Here is a 15,315-nt window from a genome sequence, read left to right as displayed (position 1 = left end):
ACTATAGTTTCACCATCCCAACAACTTCAAAACGTCTCCTGTGTGACATTGTTTTGTTTTAGTTTGAAAGGACAGCTCGCTCTACTTCCGGCAGTAATGTAGGGGGAAAAAAATGCGGCCCCTTACAAAGCGCATGCGCACCAGCGATGGTCAAGCCTTCCAGAATATTTTCAGCGATAAAAATTATATTTGTAGTTTTATCAGCTCTTTGGTCTTTAAAAGCTCTGTGTTGTAATCAAAGACATACATTAAAATATTTTTAAAACACATGTCTGGGAAAGAACATTATTTGTTCCTACAGTAAACAGTAATGTGGCACTTCCGGTTTATAATATGACTAATGTGGGACGTGTTGGCCTCATTCACCCAGTTTTATTTAATAAATATGTGGAATGTCCGCGTTATAAACAGCAATTACAAAAGAATCACAAAGGAGGAGTACTTCTGCATATTATTTTTCAGTGTACACGTTTTTCTAAAGTTTATTAGATAAACGTTTATTCAAATTAACAACTATTGTTATATTTTGTCAAATGAAAAAATATATATTAACCTGATCTGTGTCTGCATCGGCCATAGAAAACTCACCAGTTGACCTGCAGTTATAATAGCTTGAAATATTAATATTATTATTATTTGTGTAGTATTTTTTTCAGTTCAACATTTTTTAAGCAACACAATACAAATATGACGTCACTAATAGCTTAAAGATGGCTCAAGCTTGTGTCAGATTCTGATATGTGACTCATTTAGTAATCACATCTGAGTAATTGTTGCTGCTATTCAGTCTGGATGAGGAATACAAAAGTAATTTCCAAACACTTTAAAGTCCATCAGAGAGAGAGATTGTTTGTAAGTGGAAGACAGCTCAGGACAGCTGCCGTCCAAGGAGTGGACATCTGGGGAAGTTCTCCATGAACTTCCAGGCAACACTACATCACTACACTTCAGACTTCAGCCTCACTTAGCAAGGTAAATGGTAAAGTCCCTGTTAGGGTATAATTAGAAATAAACTGCATAAACATAGTGCCAGTAGGGACCCTCTTCCCTTTAAAATAAACATGGCAGCACAACTTGGGTTTGTAAGGTTTAATTTGAATAAACCACAAGACTAATGGAGCAACGTCCTCTCAGAGACAAAAACGACTTGGACAGGGGTGTTCTCTGTTACCCACTTAGAGAAGGACACTAGAGGATGTGTCTCATCCAGGTATTCCTGGTGAAACAGGTGAAAAACCCTAAGCAGGGGCAGTGGCATCTGCTAAGTCCAAGGCAGGAGTCACAATGTCCAAAAGGTCCTTGGCAGGAGCCGAGACGTCAGCAAATATTGAATATTGGGCGTATAGTTGTAAATAAAGCTTTTTCACATTGTGAAATAAAAAAACATTCAAGTGTGTGTATATGTAGAAAAGAAATGCATGTAAATTGATATGAATTGAACCTGTTTGTTTAAATAATTTGCAAAAAATTTAATGAATTTTCCAAATGTGGTACTGCATCAAACACACCATGTGATGATCAGTTTTTGAGTCATCAAAAAATTGCTCAAAAGGAAAATCTTCAGCGGGATGTATGAGAGGAACCTGATACATCCTGTGAACTGTATTTTCATTTCTTGGTTTAAACCCTGAAATTAAACCAATAAAAATGGACCAGCTTTTCTGTTGCTGGCTTTAGTACAAGTTTTAAGTACTGGAATTATGACAGAAGCTTGTTTATGGATACAAGAAGCCTGTGGTCCAGGTGCAACTCGCTGAAGGGCTTTTAACCAAAGATTCATGGGGTGTTTGGACTTATTTGAACCAGCATGTATAATTTTGACCCTGTGTAGATTAGAAAAAAAATGTACAATAAATTTAGTCTTATTTTTAAAGTTTATTTTAGTCGTATGTTGTACAATCATTCCGCCCTGGAAAAGGAACGGTTCTGATAAATTATTCCAAGCTCAAAAGGAATCAGACATTCACGCTCATCACGAGTAGAACCCTGGTTGAACTCACTTCTTTTTAGACTTCTAAAACACTGATTATAAAATGGAAAACTCGGGTTTCTGAACGTATTCACTGAACGTTAAATATCTGCAATCTTATAAGGCACTTAAATACAACAGTACATCAGTAATGTTTTACATGTGCAGCTAACATTGACACTGATGATCACCTGGTCCAACAGGACCAGCAGCATTTACACTGAGCTCAAATCTGTAATCTGAGCTCGGCAGGTTTTCATTCTTTTGGTGAGCTGTGAACACATTTTTGGTTTGTAGAATACTGGGTCATTTTATCCGAGATCAATACTATAAATAAATCTTGTTCATGTAAAAAAAAAAAAAAAGGCACAGAAGCTCAGGTTTTCTTCCTTCTGTAGATTGGATCATGTGGAGGCACAGTTTCACACAGACAGACTGTAGAGCAGTTCTGAGGTCAGCTGTCACATGACGGGTTTGTCCTTTGGGTTCAGTCACAGTCAATGGGTCAGAAATGGGTTCTGTGGTGTTCACTCTACTGCTCCGGGCCTGGTGGCCACATACACGAACACGACAATGAGCAGAACCACTACAGCTAGTGTCGGAACCACCACTGTGGCCACCTGCTGCCGGGCCTCCTGCATGGCCTGCTTCCTCTCCTTCTTATCTTTGGATGTCTCCTTCTTAGGTTTACCTTTCAGCTGCCTCATGATGCCTCAGGAGCCTGAAACACACACACACACACATAAAAATAACTTTGTATTTCTATCCTGATTAGGACATTGTATTGACTTACATTCATTTCTGTAGCCTAACCCCGATCCTAACCATTCCCAGTACTTGTCTAACTCCGACTTAAACTTAATTCACACCTTAGCCCCAAACCTCTCAAAAATGAGGTTCCATTATATAAGAACCAGGCTTTGGTCCCCTAATGACTACCTGTCCTGATGGGTTAAATTTTTATACCAGAAAAGGTCCTAAACAAGTAACACACACACACACAGAGGTAGGACTTGTTATTTATACACAGCCAAATAAAACTGTCTCTGATGTTCTGATCCCAGTCCAGCTGAGATACAAGTTGTGATCAGGGTGGGAATCAGAGGGGTTTGAGAGAAGCCCTTCAGTTCTACAGCAGTGAGAGACACACCAGGTAAAAGAAGACAAAAATACCTACATTTGGATGTATAAAGTATAAAAGTGAAAACATTGCTAAAGAGTTTATTTGTAGCAATGTTTGAAAGTTAAGACAGCTTAAAAGTTGCACAGTCCAGGTTGGCCCGACCGAGTCCGGGCACCCAGCCCCAGACAAGAGCCACCCACGCACCGGCGAGCACACTATTCCTTACTGAGTTGCAAGTTCTGATCTGATGTGAAGGGGGATCAGAGAGACAAAACTGTGAAGGAAATAAAAGAATACCAGGCAGACAGTAATAAAGATGAGAGTCGGCATAAAACTAGTTGTGGGTTATAATCTAATTCTGATGCATTGTGATGCAGACATGAACAATTTGGAAGAGATTAAAAATTTTTTTTTTTTAATTGAAAAACTGTTGCTGTAAATTATAACGGTGGAACTCTTTTTCCTCTAAAGGCTAAAGGCTGAAAGGCTTTTCTCTTTTTATTTTTATGGCTTATTGGGGCACCCATATATATATATATATATATATATATATATATATATATATATATATATATATATATATATATATATATGTGAGTTCAAACCATAGACATCTGTTTCTACTTGTGCATTTTGAAAATAAGGTTTTCTTTCTTTATTCTTAGTCTGGCAGGTGTTATGTGGAGGAAACAGTGTTCAACAAGTAGCCCACCTCTACATTATACCCTGACATGAGTTCAGGCTGAAACCAAACCCAGACAAACAGCTTTATTTCTCTTTACTTCAGCACTCTGCTCATATTAGTGAGTTAAATTGGAATTTAAACCAAAGTTAGAAAGGTTAACATTTCACTATAATCAGACAGACCTCAGTATGACTCCTAAAGTTTAAAATGAAACCTGAGAAGTCCCTTATTTCCCGACTCCGTCTGTCAGACTGGAGGTCTAATATTAACGCCTGAAGACTGACAGCAGAGGAAGAGGTAAAGTCTTTCTTTGGAGGTCCAACTCTGAGCAGAGGGGGTAGAACCCGCCCCGTAATTCGAACCTGGCTCTGGTTCTTGTTTAAATATGCGCTAATGTGGAGATGAAGAGTCTGTTTATTGCAGAATGACTCTAACAGATGTTAGTTGGTGCTGCTGACGTTTCCACCTTCCTAACTTTCACCGATATAACCGTCCAGTTTCCTGCAGCCATTTTAGTTACAAACCTGCTGATCCGAACGGACCCGATGGCTCGGTTTTATCTGAAAAAGCTGTAGAATACTGCTGTTAAACCCAGAAAACATGAAACTTTCTTCTTCTTCTTCTTTTGCTTCTTTTTCTTCGTGTCCTTTTCTTCTTCTTCTTCTTCAGTTTAATGGCGGTGGGCGAAGCAACTGAGGAGGTGCTTCACCGCCACCTACTGGACTGGAGTGTGAGCGGAAAAAGAAAAAAACACCTGAAATTTGTTTTGCTCAAAATGACACAATTTGACCTTTTATATTTTTATTTATGCAGCTAAGATTGAAATGATTCAATGCTTCTTAAAGGAATTTCCCTTCTTGTTCACTGAAAAACAGATACTAAACGTATTAACAGATATATCTTTATTATAGAGTTCAGCTTTATTGTCTGCCAAAGAGAAAAAAATAGATTTTACAGTTCCTCTCCTTGTTAAATTAACAACAACAAAGAGAATAAAGAATAAAAACCACTATGAATTAAAGGCCCAGCATTCCTTGAAGGAATGCATATCCCCTTTGCCTTTAATGAGGTTTAGACTTAATCCTGTTATATAGAGAAATGTAGCCATTAAATTGTAGCAGTTTTTGTTAAATCTTTAAAAATAACTTTATGCACAATCGCATGCAATACTCTGAGATGTCACACTTATGTTGGGAATGACTCTCAGCCACTATCACGCCAGATTTTAGCACATTACCTGTAAAACTGACTGATTTATAGTCGTTTTTGTGTTTTCTTGAATTGGGTTGACTCCAAGTTAATTAATTGTAGAATGTTTTGCTAACATACAGACAAAGTTGATTACCAAGGTTTTGTATGATCTGTTAGTGCTCAGAATATATGACCTCTTTGCTGACTGCTACCCTACAACTTACTCTGATCTGAAGATTTGGTTGAGCTTTATGTGAAATGAAAATTTTGCTAAAGTAAATGACTGAACTAATAGGTTCTATACCAGGCAGTCTAATACAGTTTAGTTTAATTTAACATATTCGTCTAAATGGGTAAAAAAGAAACATTCCTCCTAAAAAAAAAAAAAAGTTAGAAGATGTGTTGCATTTACATCTTTTTTTTTTTTTGTCCTGTTATGGAATATCAGGCTATCAGGCATACCATACAGATAAGATGGCGGCCTACATGTGCCAGAACAGATTTACAATAAGGGTATCTCAAGATGAGAATCCTAATTGCATGATTTACTTTACTGATCCAAGACTGAATCTGAATCTAGCATCAGAGAGTAGGCAGGCCACATTGTTGTAATAATTAACTGTTTGTAAGACCTTCAATTATCAGGACTTTTTTGTGAGTTGGTGCGCAAAGGTGTGTGTGTGAGTGTGTGTTTGTGTGCGTAGGGTTGTGTGGGGGGGAAGGGTATGTGTAACTGACTGCATATATATATATATATATATATATATATACATACACACATACATACATACGCATATTTACATCTACAGGGCAGTTGTTTCATTAATTTACTTTCTTTACCTGTCGGTTCCTGTTCATGGTGGCAGGGATCTGGGGCCTCATGTAAGACTTGTGTGAAATTCCTACTGAAACCTGGCATATGCTTAAAACAAGAAAACTAACATACGCACTCAAAAAAAAAAAACGAGGTATCAAACTGTGGATACCCTGCATCCAAATACATTTCTCAATAAAGGTGGAACTGACACACACGGGACACACACTCTGACACACCTTCATTTAAAGATGCAAATGGATGCAAATATGTCCTGCATGTGTGATGGGGGTACAGAGAACAAACACTAATATCCCTTTTCCACAGGATCCACTCTGCTCTCCTCGGCTCTCCACAGCATGGGTATTAGAGACGTGATGTTCACAAATGATCCAAATCTTTGGAACAGCTCTTTTAGAGAAATGAAAAGAGCCGAGTTGCACACAGTAAAGAGCTGTTCATTTTTTCCCCTCCTATTCGTGTCTACCTCCTCAGATGCAGACACACACACACACACACACACAACTCCTTTGCTGTTTTACCAAGAAGAAGAACAGGCAAAGAGAAGAAGTGCAGCAGTTGTTGTATTTGGTGAACATGGAGGGGAGGATGGTGCATGCTTCACAAGTCACATGGTACGTTATGGCTGCATGTCACTACATACAGCTGTGTGCAGTGACAAATGGTCATATGTAATGATTTATGCCATACTACATCACAGTCACATGATACTGTCTTTTGAACGGCTCTTTGAAAGTGACAGATCTGTAAGATCTGGGTCTCTTCAAAGAGCCATAAATCACATCTCTGGCCGGTTCAGAGTCTTCCTATTGTGTAGTCCAGCCCACTTTCAGCTCGTTTCTTAGTATTTCTTACTACCTACTCAGCTGGGGCTACAAATGAGCCAAGTTGAGCTGAAGATTTGAGGTCAGCAGACTGCAGGCCATTGACTGGCCAGAGAGTGACATCAATCATGAGAGCATCTCCTTCACAAAAAATCCAAAATTTTTAAAGCCTTGCAACTGCAGCATTTGGTTTTGTTATTTACTTTTGAAAAAATATATTTAGCCATTAAAATGGCAGCACGTTGACCGACACTGTGGTACTATGAGGAGGTGCAGATGGTTCTGTGCTTGTTGACTGACAACAGATTTCAGACAGAGACCAAATGGACTCAGTTTACCGGCTCCGACTGGCAAAGGAAGGGAGGCTTTGACTCGGCCACGGCATTGCAAAGAATGGTGAGTGTTTTGTGTCTTTATTTCACTTTTATTTACCTGTTGGTGGTAAGTTTTGGGTGGCCATGCTACAATGACCCGACCAGATTGAGGCAGCAATCAGATGTATGTAGAACCGAGTAGAGCTGAGTTAGGGCAAAGCAAGCTGTCCTGAGATGGGACAATGAAAGGTAGACATAGACACTCACCGGCCATTTTATTAGGTACACCTTGCTAATACTGGTTTTGACCCTCTTTTGCCTTCAGATCTGCCTTAATTATTCATGTCTTTGATTCAACGAGTTGTTGGAAACATTCCTCAGAGATTCCAGCCCATGTAGACATGACAGCATCACACTGTTGCTACAGATTTTACAGCTGGAAGTCCACGATGCGAGTCCCCCCGTTCCACCACATCCCAAAGGGGCTTGATTGAATTGAGATCTGGTGACTGTGAAGGCCAATGGAGTTCAGAGTATTAAGACTCATCAGAACAGGCAATGTCTTTCCAATTTCTTATTGTCCATGTTTGGTGAGCCTGTGTGAACTGTGGCCTTAGTTTCCTGTTTTCAGCTGACAAGAGTGGCTCCTGGTTTGGTCTTCTGCTGCTGCAGATCATCTGCTTCAAGGTCAGACGTGTTGTGTGTTCAGAGATCATTTTCTGTGGACCTTTGTTTGTAATGAGTGGTTATTTGAGCTACTGTTGCCTTTCTGTCATCTCAAACCAGTCTGCCTGTTCTCCTCTGACATTAACAACCATGCTACATTAGAAGTCACTAAATCCCCCTTCTTTCCCATTCCAGCAATGAATTTTAGCAAGTCATCTTCACCACATGTACATGCCTAAAGGCATTGAGTTGCTGCCATTTCATTGGCTGATGAGCTATTTGTGTTAAAGTGCATTGTCAACCTAATAATTGTGAGGATCTAGAGTTTTTCCCGCCCTGTGGGTGGCACCTCTAACCGCCTTTCTTCCTCAGCTGTTGCTGATCTCGGCTGACGAGCAGTGCTGGCATTTAAGCCTCTGGCTGAGGACAGATCTTCGCTGGAGCATTACGCCTACTGATTAGAAACTCAACCTTCAGTTTTTAAACGCCCGTGGTAGGATATACTAACCCTGCTTCCTTGTGTGTTCTCTGGCCTCAGGTTTAAGCTGACTCGACCTCCTGATCTGGTGACCTACCTGGACTAATCTTGGTACCACTTGGATGAACTTACCGGATTCTGACTTCCTGGTCTTCTCGCCTGTTGGACTGCTCCTGGACACTGACTGGATCCACCTCTTCGTCACGATCCCTCCTGGAGCCTGTAAGAAACAAACAGTTACTCACAAAACAACAAACCAACAAACCTTGTACCCAAGACTCACCTTGCTCCTCCTTGCCTTTCAGATCCTCCTGATCTCATCACTGTATATAATTACACCTGTAAATAAAACTACTTACCTTTATCCTGAGTTTGTGTCTGGTTTCGGCTCTGCTCTTATGGCTAAGACCTGTGTTCATGTCAGAATGCTCCAGCCAAAACGAACAAGCCCAGAGCAGTACAGAATCTAGTCCGATCTAGTAAAAACTTGTAAACGGAAATCTCTGATAAAATACCCTGTTTGTTTTCACTACTTCCAGGTCCGAATCCTGAATGCGGGCAAAGAAAATCACTAAGGAAATGGCGGAACCCGCGGCTACCTCCGAACCCTCGAACAGCTTCTCAACTGGCCCGACACGAGACATTGTTAACCGTTTTAGTGGAACAGCAACAAACTGAGACGGCACGGATTGACCAGCTAACGATGCTAACCCGGGATATCCATCAGCAGTTAGCATCCCTGCTACCAACCTCCCCAACTGTCTCAGCTTCCACTTCCGCTGCGGGTCCAGCATCACTTCCGGTTCCGACTTCAGCTCATCTCTGAGAGGTACCCTCAAAGACTCCTGAACATTTCGCTGATGAAATAGGAAAGTGTGCAGGATTCCTTCTGCAGTGTTCACTAGTTTTTTATCGCTGTCCACACTCGATGATGCTTCCAAGATTGCCTATGTTAGGGTTTTTATGTTATCAGCCTTTGTGCTCATGTGTAAAACTGCCTACGTGAGACGCGAAGATCAGACGGCGGGCGCCACACCATCTGGCTCTCCCAAACAGCTATGTGTTATTGTTATGCTTATGTTTAAACTATGATCTGGACCAGTTTTGGCCGGCTCAGACCAACCCCTTTTATTTCTTCCTTTAATAAAAGAGAAAGCCCAAGTAAGCAGGCAGAACTTCCTGGACAGCACACCGTTAGGAGCTGTTGGGAATTTCTCCTCTTGCGAAGGCCTTCACAAAAGACAACGAGCCTCCCCGGTGTGATTCTTTCTTAGCAGGTTAAATAAATCAAAACCCTGACAGCCTACATCATCGGATTGTTAAGTGGCAAGTCTCTAAGTTGGGCCGACGCTAAATATGGCTTCAGGGCAATTAGCCAGACTCTGTTTAACCATTTTTTTTGGAAGATTTTGAACAGACTTTTGTATTCTCTCATAATATTCTCAACCGTCGTTTCTTCTTACCTCTTCGTTCCTTCCGTTTCAGATCCGAGCTCCCCGACTTGTTTAATAGTTTCACTGTAAATAAAATCACTTACCTGTTCGCCGACTCCCTGTTGTCCGTCTGTCACCGAGCTGAACCATCTTTAACGTCACTAAAACCTGACAGTTTTTCTTCGATTAGATTTCACCAAACGTTTAAGTGATCGCAGATCCACTCATTCAGGATTTTTTTCCGGCCACACTTCTTCCTCCAAGACAATGGGTCCCTACTATCCTTCCAGTTTTTAATAATGCATTGTACCTGGGCATATTGACGGACAAAAAGTTGACATTTTGAGTCCCAGGCTGATGTAATCTGTTCGAAAGCCCACCAGAGGATGAATTTCCTCCGGAAGTTGAGGAGTTTTAACACTGATTGCATTTTCATGAAAATATTTTATAGTTGTTTCATAGAATCTGTCCTCACTTTCTCTTTTCTTTCCTGGTTTGGGTTGTTGAACCTTAAAAAACGAAATTGCTTACAGGGTGTTATTAAAGAATGCAAGAAAATTATTGGGATTAAATTGAATGTCATCACAGACCTATTTCAGTCCAGAACAGTTTCCAAAGCCAAAAATTTTCTGTCGGATTCCACTCACCCCCTACATACTCAGTTCATTTTTCTCCCCTTAGGTAGGAGGTATGGCCTCCCCAGCTGTAGAACAAATAGACTGAAGAAGTCTTTTATTTTCACAGCTATTGGCTTTTTAAATAAGCTATAGATTAAATGTTACCATGGAATTATTGTAGGTTAAATCCCTTCTAGTTATGCTGTATGCTTGTTTAACTTGTGTTGCTATATTTTATTGCTGTATTTTATCCCTTTTTATTTTTTTATAAGTGTGTGTTGGTTGTCACTATTTGTTGCAAATGGACTAGTGGCAAAAAAAATTCATGTTGTATGCTTGGTAAACTTGTGTCAGTTGTATTTTATATTCCCTTTATTTTTTTATGTATGTGTGCAGGCTTTATCACTACCTGCTGCAAATGAATTGCCCATGGGGGACCAAATAAAAGTGAACTAAATTGACAGTTCTTAACCTACTTTCAGTGGTTTCTGCAATCTTTGTTTTCTCTGCTTGATGCATGCCAATGATTTGACCCTTCTCAAACAGACTGACATCTTTTCCACGACCACGGGATGTGTCTTTCGACGTGGTTGTTTAGGAAATGAGAAGCAACTCATTGCACCAGTTGGGCTTAAATAACTTGTTGCCAGCTGAAACATAATCGCCCATGCAGTAATTATCCAACAGGAGTCTTGTACCTATTTGCTTAGTTAAATCCAGGTGGTGACTTTTTTTTTGGCCCGGCAGTGTATAATTCTGTTGGAGTACTGTTGCACAGTTCTTCCATTTTTTTATTTTTTTTGCAATCTAACTGCAACTTCTTAGTGGAACACAGCAGGAATATGGATCACAAGTGAATTCAAGTTTCAGATACTTAGTTTTCATTTTTTTCTTGTGCTGAAAATTTATGTTAGTAAATTTAGAAACCTCTGGTCAGAAGGGAAGATTTTTACTTAAGAATAAAAAGAGTTTCTGGTTAAATTTCATATTCAAAATGCCAACATTTAATCAACTAAATGAGGGAAACTGACTGCCTTAAGGTGATGGGGGAGTATTTTCTTGCATGTTATCTGATAATCTGATTGTCAGATGGGGCCTTGTGTACAAAGACTTGCATGAATTTTCTACTGAAACATAGCATGCTCTTAAGCAGAGTATGCACAAAATATTTTAGATAAATTGTGTGTACACGTGAATTCAAGCACTTTTCCTTTGTACATCCTGGCCAAAATGGAACTGATCACAAATAAGACCCCTCCCAGACATTTGAATATCACAAAGGATGCAAATATGCCCTGCATGAGTGATTCTTGTCTCTGAATTATGAAAAACTAGATCTACATATGGGAAAAAGAGGAATTTTCATGGAATGTGAGTTGAAGACGCTCCTAAATAAGGTAGTAGGGGATAAAAATGTTGTGTTTGGCACACTGTCCTCTGGTATTAGCACAGAGCACAAGAGAAGTGATGGTGTGTGCAAAGCTGCTGTGGTCAAAGCTGCATACACCTGCAGAGGTTATGAAGAGACTAAATGATCAGACATTAGGGTGGAAGTGAAGCAGAGGATGGCTGACATGGATTACACACTATTACTGTAAATGACTGGCCAGGGCTCTCCAGGGCTTCCTTTCCATGCCCTCACCTGTCTTGCTGAGGATCAATCAAGGTGGAAGTTGCCACTGAATGATGTTTGTACAACCCCACAGCAATAGGCTAAGGGACTGGTGATAATGATTGTAATTACTATTTTTTGGATAATGTTTTTGAAGAAAAACAGAAGTGAAGAGGCTAAGGAGCAGGGCTTGACCAGTAATCGGCATACTGGGGATTTGCTTGCATTGACTTTTGAGTCAATGTGACTTTTTTTATTTTTTAACCAATTAGTGTGTCAGGATTTGGGTATTTTATGTTATTTTTGATCTACTGTGTTTGATTTTCATGTTTTTTGTTTGTTTGTTTTCTTTTCTTGTCATCCTTGTGTTTAGATTAGTTCCCTGTGTTTCTTTCGATTAATGTGTTCTTGTATAATTCTGCTCCCTGTGTCCTCTGTGTTCCTTGTGGTAGTTTATCGTTGGTTTTATGCCACAGTCAGGTCTCCTTGAGTTCCTCTGTGTTTAGTTTTCTTGCTTTTTTGCTGCCATGTCAGCTTTTTGGGGTTTTTTTGTTAATAAAACAGTTTTGATTATTGAGAAGATGAGTCTAATCTCTGGGTTCATTTCATTGAAACCTGTCACAATAAATAATAAGCAGTGGCACATTCCATCATTTTCTGACATTAGGCTGGGCCCCTTTTCTCCCCTCCCAGTCCTGTCTCCTCCAGGCTTTCACTTATCACATCAGCACAGGTAGCAGAGAACACAAAATGGAGAAACGAAAAAGAAAAGGTGGCATTGAAAATCTGCACAAAGCAAAGAAAAATCTGCAGACAGATGCTGCTAAAAGTGGTAAAGTTACTGAAATGTTTGGTGCAGCCTTGTCTTCTGTAGCATTAGACATTAATATCCACCAACAACAAGAAGTACAGGAAGAAAAAAGACAGAGATGAGGGCAGTCAGTGTAGATGACATTTCAGTAATGAGTGTGTGACATTATTGGCATCCATGTTTCTTTCAGAACCATTACAGAGTCAAATTTATTTTAGAAAACTTCAGTTTCATTTGAAGTTAAGTAGGGCTGTGTAATTTGGATGCTACATTATTGCACTAAAATGAATGTTGACTTTCCTTCAACAATTTGAAGTCGCATTCTTTTTGCCTCTAACAATAAATTATCAGGTTGGGTGGAGATTGCAGTGAACCCAATGCACAGACTAATCTTGTAGTTCCAAGAATAAAAAATTATTTAAAATAAAGGCAGCATAAACAAAACTAAATTCAAAACTGTAGCAAACAACAACAGAGCAGTAAATGGAGAAAATGACCAGGTTTTAAAAGCAGAGGGTAATTAGGGGAAGTGGGCACAGGTGAGTGATTACTAACTAGGAGCAGGTGGAGATGGGCGTGGCAGGTAAACAAGTGATGACTGAGAACAAGTGAATGATGACAGGATACAAAGACACAAGGAGCAAAAACAAAAGAAGACGACAACCAACTGAAAAAATATGAGAAACAATACACTCAAACTGAAACATGAACCAAAAACATGAAAACATAACCCCAAATCCTGACAAATTCCTTCCTTCTTATTTGAACAAAACGCAAAAAAAAGAGAGGAAATAACTGCAAATATCTGTTAGGAAGGACATTTATCACACGTTGAAATTTTAAGTAAAGTATTGTTAGATTTTAGAAAATGATCAAAAATGTTCCTAAGAGATTCATACAAATCATCACAACATTTAAACACAAAAATACTTTGTGTCCAGCTCTTTGCCTAAACCAAATCCTGCTTGCACTTTGACTTCTGGTTGCCCTCTCTACAGCCTAGACCTGGGACAGAATGAGCTCTTCTCACTGAAAACCTTGGCAAAGCTCTCTAATATCTTTGCTGGTGGCTGCAGAGTCTCTGGTGTTCAGTAATCAAGAACAGTTTTAGGAAGCATGCTAGTGTAGTAGCCTGAGTGAGAGGGGTGGTCTTTAAACTGGTGGAACCATAATTGTTCACAATATTAGATCTAAGGTCAGTTTATACTGGGAAATAGAAACCAACAACACCACCTGGAGTTCTAATAGACAAAAAGTCACGGGTTCATTCTACTGCAAATAAAACAAGAGGAGAGGAGATTCGAAATGTTCACAAAAATTTATTTACGTGCCAACCCTTTCAATAATAAAAATATTTATTTTTTAAAAACCCACTGTTGCAAATTAGCAAGATAAAAACAGTTCAAATCCAATATTACAAAAGGGCAAAGATAAAACAATTGTTCACCACAATAAAAGCAAGCAGACAGTGATAATTTCAAGGAGAACCGAGGCTTACCAGTGAGAGGGGGGGACTGAAGAAAGGAAGGGACCACCCTAAACACTGCAAACAAAAACACACACACAAAAAAAAAAAAAAAAAAGTGTTCCAACAAAATACACACAACACCACCACCACCAAGGACCACCACCGCCACACGGAGCCTCAGTTCCTACAGAAACAAACAAACTGCTTGAATATACCAGTGGTGTCACAATAAAAACAGCAATAAAAATACAGTAATTCAGTCGATTCAACTAAAATGGTGCAGTCAGACCCTCAGCCCAGAGGGTAAAGTCCAGGTTAGCCCTAAATTAATCTTCAGGTGGGCAAAACAGCAGCGAGTCACAGCCGAGTAAAAAGCCGACAGAAGCGCTCAGGTAAATGGTAAATGGCTTGCACTTATATAGCGCTTTATCTAGTCCAAGGACCCTAAAGCACTTCACACTACAATCATTCACCCATTCATCCACACATTCACACTGATGGTGGTAAGCTACATTGTAGCCACAGCTGCCCTGGGGTGGACTGACAGAAGTGAGGCTGCCATCACACCGGCGCCACCGAGCCCTCTGACCACCACCGGTAGGCAAGACGGGTGAAGTGTCTTGCCCAAGGACACAACGGCTGAGACAGCCAGAACAGGGGCTCAAACCAGCAACCCTCCGAGTACAGGTAGCTGAAATGAAACCGATTATTAATTCCAATTAATAACAGCTGGATTTTACAATGCATTATTGTCTACCTTTTAACTGTTAGATTTATGGCACTGCCGTCTGAGCTGGTTGACAAATAGATCAAGCCGTTCGGCTGTAACAAAATACTATATAAGCGTTTGTTTATATGGAGCGGTTGATAGCCCATACCTTTTAGCCATTCAAAGTACAAAGGACGGAGCGGTCCTGATAACCCTCACATGCAGCAGAGGACGGGCTAAACAGAGGATGTCAAATCACAGTTTACCTTAGTGACTACTATTAAAACGGATTTAAACAATAAAAACAGCAAGCTTACCAGAGGACAGTTAATAGCCACAACACCAGGAACAAGCAAACGTCATGACGCAAGACGTCTCCTTAAAGGTGGAGGATTGCTTTTATACAGACACACAAATTGGCCGTCTTAAAGTGGCAGCATACCATTTATGCAGCTACACTAGATTTGAGGATAAGCTCTTTGTGGTAAGGCTCCCGAGCCATCAGTGCTGCACTCCTTGGATAGTTTTTGCTTAGTGTCTCAAAAAGAAAAAAACTAGCATATGTTTCTGACCCTCTTTT

This window comes from Kryptolebias marmoratus, linkage group LG2, assembly GCF_001649575.2.
Source record: "Kryptolebias marmoratus isolate JLee-2015 linkage group LG2, ASM164957v2, whole genome shotgun sequence".
Lineage (NCBI taxonomy): Eukaryota > Metazoa > Chordata > Actinopteri > Cyprinodontiformes > Rivulidae > Kryptolebias > Kryptolebias marmoratus.
This window is presented reverse-complemented; position numbering follows the sequence as displayed.